Source organism: Physeter macrocephalus, chromosome 13 (genome assembly GCF_002837175.3).
Source record: "Physeter macrocephalus isolate SW-GA chromosome 13, ASM283717v5, whole genome shotgun sequence".
Classification (NCBI taxonomy): domain Eukaryota; kingdom Metazoa; phylum Chordata; class Mammalia; order Artiodactyla; family Physeteridae; genus Physeter; species Physeter macrocephalus.
This window is the reverse complement of record NC_041226.1, coordinates 19,592,588-19,600,440: the sequence shown is the minus strand read 5'-3', so window position 1 is coordinate 19,600,440 and position 7,853 is coordinate 19,592,588. Positions and strand designations below refer to the sequence as shown.

The following is a 7,853-nucleotide window of genomic DNA, read 5'->3' as shown; positions in this document are numbered from 1 at the left end:
TAGTTATCTATTTTATACATATTTGTGTATATATGTCAATCCCAAGCTCCCAATTCATCCCACCGCCACCACCACCCCAACCCCTGCCACTTTCCCCCCTTGGTGTCCATACATTAGTTCTCTACATCTGTGTGTCTATTTCTGTCCTGCAAACCAGTTCATCTGTACCATTTTTCTAGGTTCCACATATATGCATTAATACACGATATTTGTTTTTCTCTTTCTGACTTACTTTACTCTGTATGACAATCTCTAGATCCATCCACGTCTCTACAAACAACCCAATTTCATTCCTTTTTATGGCTGAGTAATATTCCATTATATATATATGTACCACATCTTCTTTATCCATTAATCTGTTGATGGGCATTTAGGTTGCTTCCATGAACTGGCTATTGTAAATAGTGCTGCAATGAACATTTGGGTGCATGTGGTTTTTTGAATTATGGTTTTTTCTGGATATATGCCTCGTAGTGGGATTGCTGGGTCATATAGTAACTCTATTTTTAGTTTTTTAAGGAACCTCCATACTGTTCTCCATAGTGGCTGTATCAATTTACATTCCCACCAACAGTGCAAAAGGGTTTCCTTTTCTCCACACCCTCTCCAGCATTTGTTGTTTATAGATTTTGTGATGATGCCCATTCTAACTGGTATGAGGTGATACCTCATTGTAGATTTGATTTGCATTTCTCTAATAATTAGTGATGTTGAGCAGCTTTTCATGTGCTTCTTGTCCATCTATATGTCTTCTTTGGAGAAATGTCTATTTTGGTCTTGTTTATGGTATCCTTTGCTGTGCAAAAGCTTTTAAGTTTCATTAGGTCCCATTTGTTTTTTTTTGTTTTTATTTGCATTTCTCTAGGAGATGGGTCCAACAGGATCCTGCTGTGATTTATGCCATAGAGTGTTCTGCCTATGTTTTCCTCTAAGAGTTTGATAGTGTCTGGCCTTACATTTAGGTCTTTAACCCATTTTGAGTTTATTCTTGTGTGTGGTGTTAGGGATTGTTCTAATTTCATACTTTTACATGTAGCTGTCCAGTTTTCCCAGCACCACTTATTGAAGAGGCTGTCTTTTCTCCACTGTATATCCTTCCCTCCTTTATCAAAGATAAGGTGACCATATGTGTGTGGGTTTATCTCTGGGCTTTCTATCCTGTTCCATTGATCTATATTTCTGTTTTTGTGCCAGTACCATACTGTCTTGCTTACTGTAGCTTTGTAGTATCGTCTGAAGTCAGGGAGTCTGGTTCCTCCAGCTCCGTTTTTTTTCCCTCAAAACTGCTTTGGCCATTTGGATTCTTTTGTGTCTCCATACAAATTATAAGATTTTTTGTTCTAGTTCTGTAAAAAATGTCATTGGTAATTTGATAGGGATTGCATTGAATCTGTAGATTGCTTTGGGTAGTATAGTCATTTTCACAATGTTGATTCTTCCAATCCAAGAACATGGTATATCTCTCCATCTGTTTGTATCATCTTTAATTTCTTTCATCAGTGTCTTATAGTTTTCTGCATACAGGTCTTTTGTCTCCCTAGGTAGGTTTATTCCTAGGTATTTTATTCTTTTTGTTGCAGTAGTAAATGGGAGTGTTTCCTTAATTTCTCTTTCAGATTTTTCATCATTAGTATATAGGAATGCAAGAGATTTCTGTGCATTAATTTTGTATCCTGCAACTTTACCAAATTCATTGATTAGCTCTAGTCGTTTTCTGGTGACATCTTTAAGATTCTCTATGTATAGTATCATGTCATCTGCAAACAGTGACAGTCTTACTTCTTCTTTTCCAATTTGTATTCCTTTATTTCTTGTTCTTCTCTGATTGCCATAGCTAGGACTTGCAAAACTATGTTAAATAATAGTGGCGAGAGTGGACATCCTTGTCTTGTTCCTGATCTTAGAGGAAATGTTTTCAGTTTTTCACCATTGAGAATGATGTTTGCTGCGGGTTTGTCGTATATGGCCTTTATTATGTTGAGGTAGGTTCCCTCTATGCCCACTTTCTGGAGAGTTTTTATAGAAAACTCTATTCTTCAGTTTGTTAATATAGTGTATCACATATCACATTGATTGATTTGCATATATTGAAGAATCCTTGCATTCCTGGGATAAACCCCACTTGATCATGGTGTATGATCCTTTTAATGTGTTGTTGGATTCTGTTTGCTAATATTTTGTTGAGGATTTTTGCATCTATATTCATCAGTGATATTGGTCTGTAATTTTTCTTTTTTTGTGGTATCTTTTTCTGGTTTTGGTATCAGGGTGATGGTGGCCTCATAGAATGAGTTTGGGAGGGTTCCTTCCTCTGCAAGTTTTTGGAAGAGTTTGAGAAGGATGGGTGTTAGCTCTTCTCTAAATGTTTGATAGAATTCACCTCTGAAGCCATCTGGTCCGGGACTTTTGTTTGTTGGAAGATTTTTAATCACAGTTTCAATTTCATTACTTGTGATTGGTCTGTTGATATTTTCTAATTCTTCCTGGTTCAGTCTTGGAAGGTTATACCTTTCTAAGAATTGTCCAGTTCTTCCAGGTTGACCATTTTATTGGCATAGAGTTGCTTTTAGTAGTCTCTTAGGATGCTTTGTATTTCTGCAGTGTCAGATGTAACTTCTCCGTTTTCATTTCTAACTTTATTGATTTGAGTCCTCTTCCTCTTTTTCTTGATGAGTCTGGCAAATGGTTTATCAATTTTGTTTGTCTTCTCAAAGAACCAGCTTTTAGTTTTCTTGATCTTTGCTATTGTCTTCTTTGTTTCTATTTCATTTATTTCTGCTCTGATCAAAAAGTTCTGAATTTTTAAAACCCTTCTAGTTATTGTTATGTATAGATACTCTATCTTAAAGAAGCTGATTTTTGCCTGAGTGTGCCTGTGGTCATACCATACATACTATAGCATGCACTTTTTACTTAATATTTTGTTTTTGAGATTTATCCACAGTGAATCATATTGGTCTAGTTCATTCATTTTAGCTCATACTCAGTTTTATAAATTTATTAAGTTGAACTGTATCCAAATGGTTGGATAGCAGCAATTTCATATGGTTCAACCAAATATCAAAATTATCTATTTTCCAATTGATGACTATTTCAATTATTTTCAATATTTCATTATTGCAAGCAATGATGTAATGAAAATCCAATTATATACCTCCCTAAGTACTATGCAAAATTTTCTCTGTGTACTGAAAATTAGAATGGCCGGGTCTTAGGGTATGCACAACTTTATTTTATCAGATAATGCCAAATTATTTCTCAGAGTGTTTATATCAGTTTCCATTTATCAATATTGTATGAGAATTTCCTCATCCTGACCAACACTTGGTATTATCAAAAGTCTTGCCAATCTTATGGACCTGAAAAGATATTTCCTTGTTTTAATCTGCATTTCCTTTATTACTGATCAGTTTGAACATCTTTTTGTATTTATACTAATACATTTCTTGAATTTACTCTTTATATCATTCCTAATTGTCTAAAGGTTATTTGACTTTTCCTCTTGATTTGTAGAAGTTCTTCATACAGTTTGACAACTGAATTATTGTTAGACATGCATTATAAGTATCTTCTCCAAATCTCTGGCCTGTCTTGCAATATCTGGTTTTACAGAGGTTATAAATTTGAAAATACTCAAATTTAATTATATTTCCTTTATGATTTGTGCTTTTTGAGTCTTGTATAGGAATTCATTCTACCCTGTGGTCACAAAGGCGTTCTCCTACATTGTCTCCTATAAGTCTTAAAGTTTTGCTTTTCACTTTTGAGTCTTTAATCCATCTAGGATCAAGCCTGTGTATGGTACGAGATGAAGGTCTTACCTTTTCCCTCCCTATAGTAACGTATTGTTCCCACATCATTTATTGAACAGTCATCTTGTCTACACTGAGTTGTAACCACTTCTGTTACCTACCAAATTTCCACACTCGCCAAGCTTTTTTTCTGGACATTTTTTTCTGATTAATTGGTCTATTTTTCTGCCCGTTTGCCAATGCCTCATTGTTGTACTTTCTACAGTTTTCTAATAAGTGTTGATATCTGAAAAGGTGATATCTTTTTATATATTTTCTCTCCTTTCTTATACTTTTTCCTTCAAAAATTTTTTAGCTGTTCTTGACCCTTTACTATTCCCTTGACTTTTAGGTTCAGCTTGTCAAAGCCCAAGATAAAGCACTAAACTTGTAGATTAATTTGGGGGAAGAACTGATATCACTATGATAATGAGTCTTCCCAGTCATGAGCATAGTCTATCTCCCTATTTATTTAGGTCTTCTTTTGTTAGTAAATAATACATTATAATGTTTTTCATAAATGTTTTTCATACCTTTCATGTTAGTTGTATTCCTACGTTATTTTTGTAAATGGAAAAATTTTTTTAAAATTATAATCTAATCGGTTGTTGCTAGTGTCCTAGAATGCCATTGCTCTGGAAACACACCATCTTGTTAGCCTGGACTCTCTTATTAGCTTGAATAGTTTGTAGATTCTCTTGGGTGTTCTGTTAGGACAATCCAATTCTTTGGAAATAATTTTTTTCCATTTCTTTTATTTTTCTTATTTTTTAGCTCTGGCTAAGACTTCTAGAACAGAGATGAATGGAAACAGTAATGGTGGTATCCTTGTCATGTTCCTGACTTTAAACAGAATATTTCTAATGTTTCATTATGTATGATATTTGTGGTAACTTTTTGATAAATACCCTTTATCACTTGAAGAAATTTTCCTTCTGTTCCTAATTGCTAAAATTAGGTTATTTTCGTTATTGAAAATCATAAATTTTATTGAATTGGGGGGCATATATAGAGATTATCATATATTTTAAAATTTATTAATGTGGAAAATTATATTAATAGGGTTTCATGTCTTAAACCATTCTTGTATTCCTGGAATAAACCCTGATTAGTCATGATAATTTTCATAAACATTGCTGAATTCAGCTTGCTAATATTTTATATGTGATATTTGCATTCATGATCATACCAAAGTTTACATACAAATTTTATTTCTTATACTTTCTTGTCTAATTTTATTTGGGAATTGATTCTTCCTTTTCTATTATCTGGAAACATTTTTTTATAAGAAAAGAGTTACTTGCTCCTTAAAGTTTTGGTAAAATTTGTTTGTAAATCTTCTGGACATGGTATTTTTGGTGTGTAGAGTTTTGACTCATTTAATTTCTTCAACAGATATGGATGAGATTGATAGTCATTTAGCACACATGATAAGTCTATACCAGTTATTTTCAGCAATTGTCTGTTTGGACTTCTCAGTTTTCCTTTGGTTTTATCACTCCTTGTCCTATATCACTTGTTGAATACTTTAGAGTATTATCTTGGATATAGATTTATTCAAAATTTTATTACTTCTCGGGTCAATTTAGATGACTTAGGTTTAACCAAAAAATGTCTATTTGATCTAAGTTTTCGAATGTATTATTATGAAGTTGTTCAAAGTATTTAGTTAAATTTAAAACATTTTACAGTAAATTCTTTCATTTCTTGTATGCTTTATTTGTGTATTCATTTTTTCTAGATCAGTCTTCCCAGAGGTTTACATAGTTCTAATTTGGAGGGGTTTACTCTGTTGCTTTTTCCTAACATTTGATTGAATACTTAGCTCATTTATTTTCAATCTTTTAAAAAATGTCTAAAATGTAGACATTTAAGACTATAACTTTTCCTTAAGTATCACTAGCTATATCGCACAGGTTTTAAAATGCAATGTTCAAGTATGGTACTGGCACAGAAACAGAAATATAGATAAATGGAACAGGATAGAAAGCCCAGAGATAAACCCACGCACATATGGTCACCTTATTTTTGATGGAGGCAAGAATGCACAATAGAGAAAAGACAGCCTCTTCAGTAAGTGGTGCTGGGAAAACTGGACAGCTACATGTAAAAGAATGAAATTAGAACACTCCCTAACACCATACACAAAAATAAACTCAAAGGGATTAAAGACCTAAATGTAAGGCCAGACACTATCAAACTCTTAGAGGAAAACATAGGAAGAACACTCTTTGACATAAATCACATCAAGATCCTTTTTGACCCACCTCCTAGAGAAATGGAAATAAAAACAAAAATAAAGAAATGGGACCTAATGAAACTTGAAAGCTTTTGCACAGCAAAGGAAACCATAAACAAGACAAAAAGACAGCCCTCGGAGTGGGAGAAGATATTTGCAAATGAAGCAACTGACAAAGGATTAATCTCCAAAGTATATAAACAGCTCATGCAGCTCAATATCAGAAAAACAAACAACCCAATCCAAAAATGGGCAGAAGACCTAAATAGACATTTCTCCAAAGAAGATATACAGATTACCAACAAACACATGAAAGGATGCTCAACATCACTAATTATTAGAGAAATGCAAATGAAAACTACAATGAGGTATCACCTCACACCAGTCAGAATGGCCATCGCAAAAAATCTACAAACAATAAATGCTGGAGAAGGTGTGGAGAAAAGGGAACCCTCTTGCACTGTTGGTGGGAATGTAAATTGATACAGCCACTATGGAGAACAGTATGGAGGTTCCTTAAAAAACTAAAAATAGAATTACTGTATGACCCAGCAATCCCACTACTGGGCATATACCCTGAGAAAACCATAATTCAAAAAGAGTCATGTACCACAATGTTCACTGCAGCTCTATTTACAATAGCCAGACATGAAAGCAACCCAAGTGTCCATTGACAGGTGAATGGATAAAGAAGATGTGGCACATATATATAATGGAATATTACTCAGCCATAAAAAGAAACAAAACTGAGTTATTTGCAGTGAGGTGGATAGGCCTAGAGTCTGTCATACAGAGTGAAGTAAGTCACAAAGAGAAAAACAAATACTGTATGCTAACACATATATATGGAATCTAAAGAAAAAAAAAACTGGTTCTGTTGAACCTAGGGGCAGGACAGGAATAAAGACGCAGATGTAGAGAATAGGCTTGAGGACATGGGGAGGGGGAAGGGTAAGCTGGGACGAAGTGAGAGAGTGGCATGGACTTATATATATACTACCAAATGTAAAATAGATAGCTACGGGGAAGCAGCTGCATAGCACAGGGAGATCAGCTCAATGCTTTGTGACCACCTAGAGGGGTGGGATAGGGAGGGTGGGAGGGAAACGCAAGAGGGAGGAGATATGGGGATATATGTATATGTATAGCTGATTCACTTTGTTATAAAGCAGAAACTAACATACCATTGTAAAGTAATTATACTCCAAATAAATATGTAAAAAAAATGCAATATTCATGTAAAAACCACCCAAGTCTAAATATATCCTACACTTATGACTTTTTTCTTTTCAGGCTACTTTTAAATCTTGGTTTCTAATTTTATTGTGTGGTGGTCAATGTGGTCTGTATGTCCTCTTTAAGAATTGCTTTGTGGCCTAGCTGAGTGCTTGGTTTTAATAAGTTCTCCATGTGTTGGGCTGTTTGGGACAGTTTCCTAGATTATACAATACTTACGTTAAGACCTTTACTATTACTGTTCAGATTTTCTAAGATCAATCTAAATCTCACACTTTATACAAAAAATAAATTTAAAATACTTAAAATACAAAATACTTAAAATATACTTAAATGTTAAGCCTAAAACTATAAAACTTTTAAACAAACAAGCCAGGGGAAAATCTTCAGCATCTAGGGCCAGGGCAAAAAGTTCTTAGACTTGACACCAAAAGAAAATAAAAGAAAAATTGATAAATTGGGCCTTATCAAAATTAAAACTTTTGCTCTGCAAAAGCCTATGTGAAGAGGATGAAGAGATTAAATTACAGACTGGGAGAAAATATTTGCAAGCAACATATCCACAAGGGACTGGTTTCTAGAAATAT

At 33.9% G+C, this 7,853-nt stretch overlaps 1 long non-coding RNA gene across 1 annotated transcript in view; it reads left to right on the top strand.

Moving 5' to 3' along the window:
• The window catches only part of LOC114487432 (uncharacterized), a 17,647-nt gene extending 12,863 nt beyond the window's left edge, over positions 1-4,784 (top strand). Inside the window, exon 4 of the long non-coding RNA XR_003682524.1 lies at positions 4,566-4,784. This is a non-coding gene — a long non-coding RNA (uncharacterized lncRNA). The remainder of the gene's footprint in view (positions 1-4,565) is intronic.
• Positions 4,785-7,853: the final 3,069 nt, after the last annotated feature.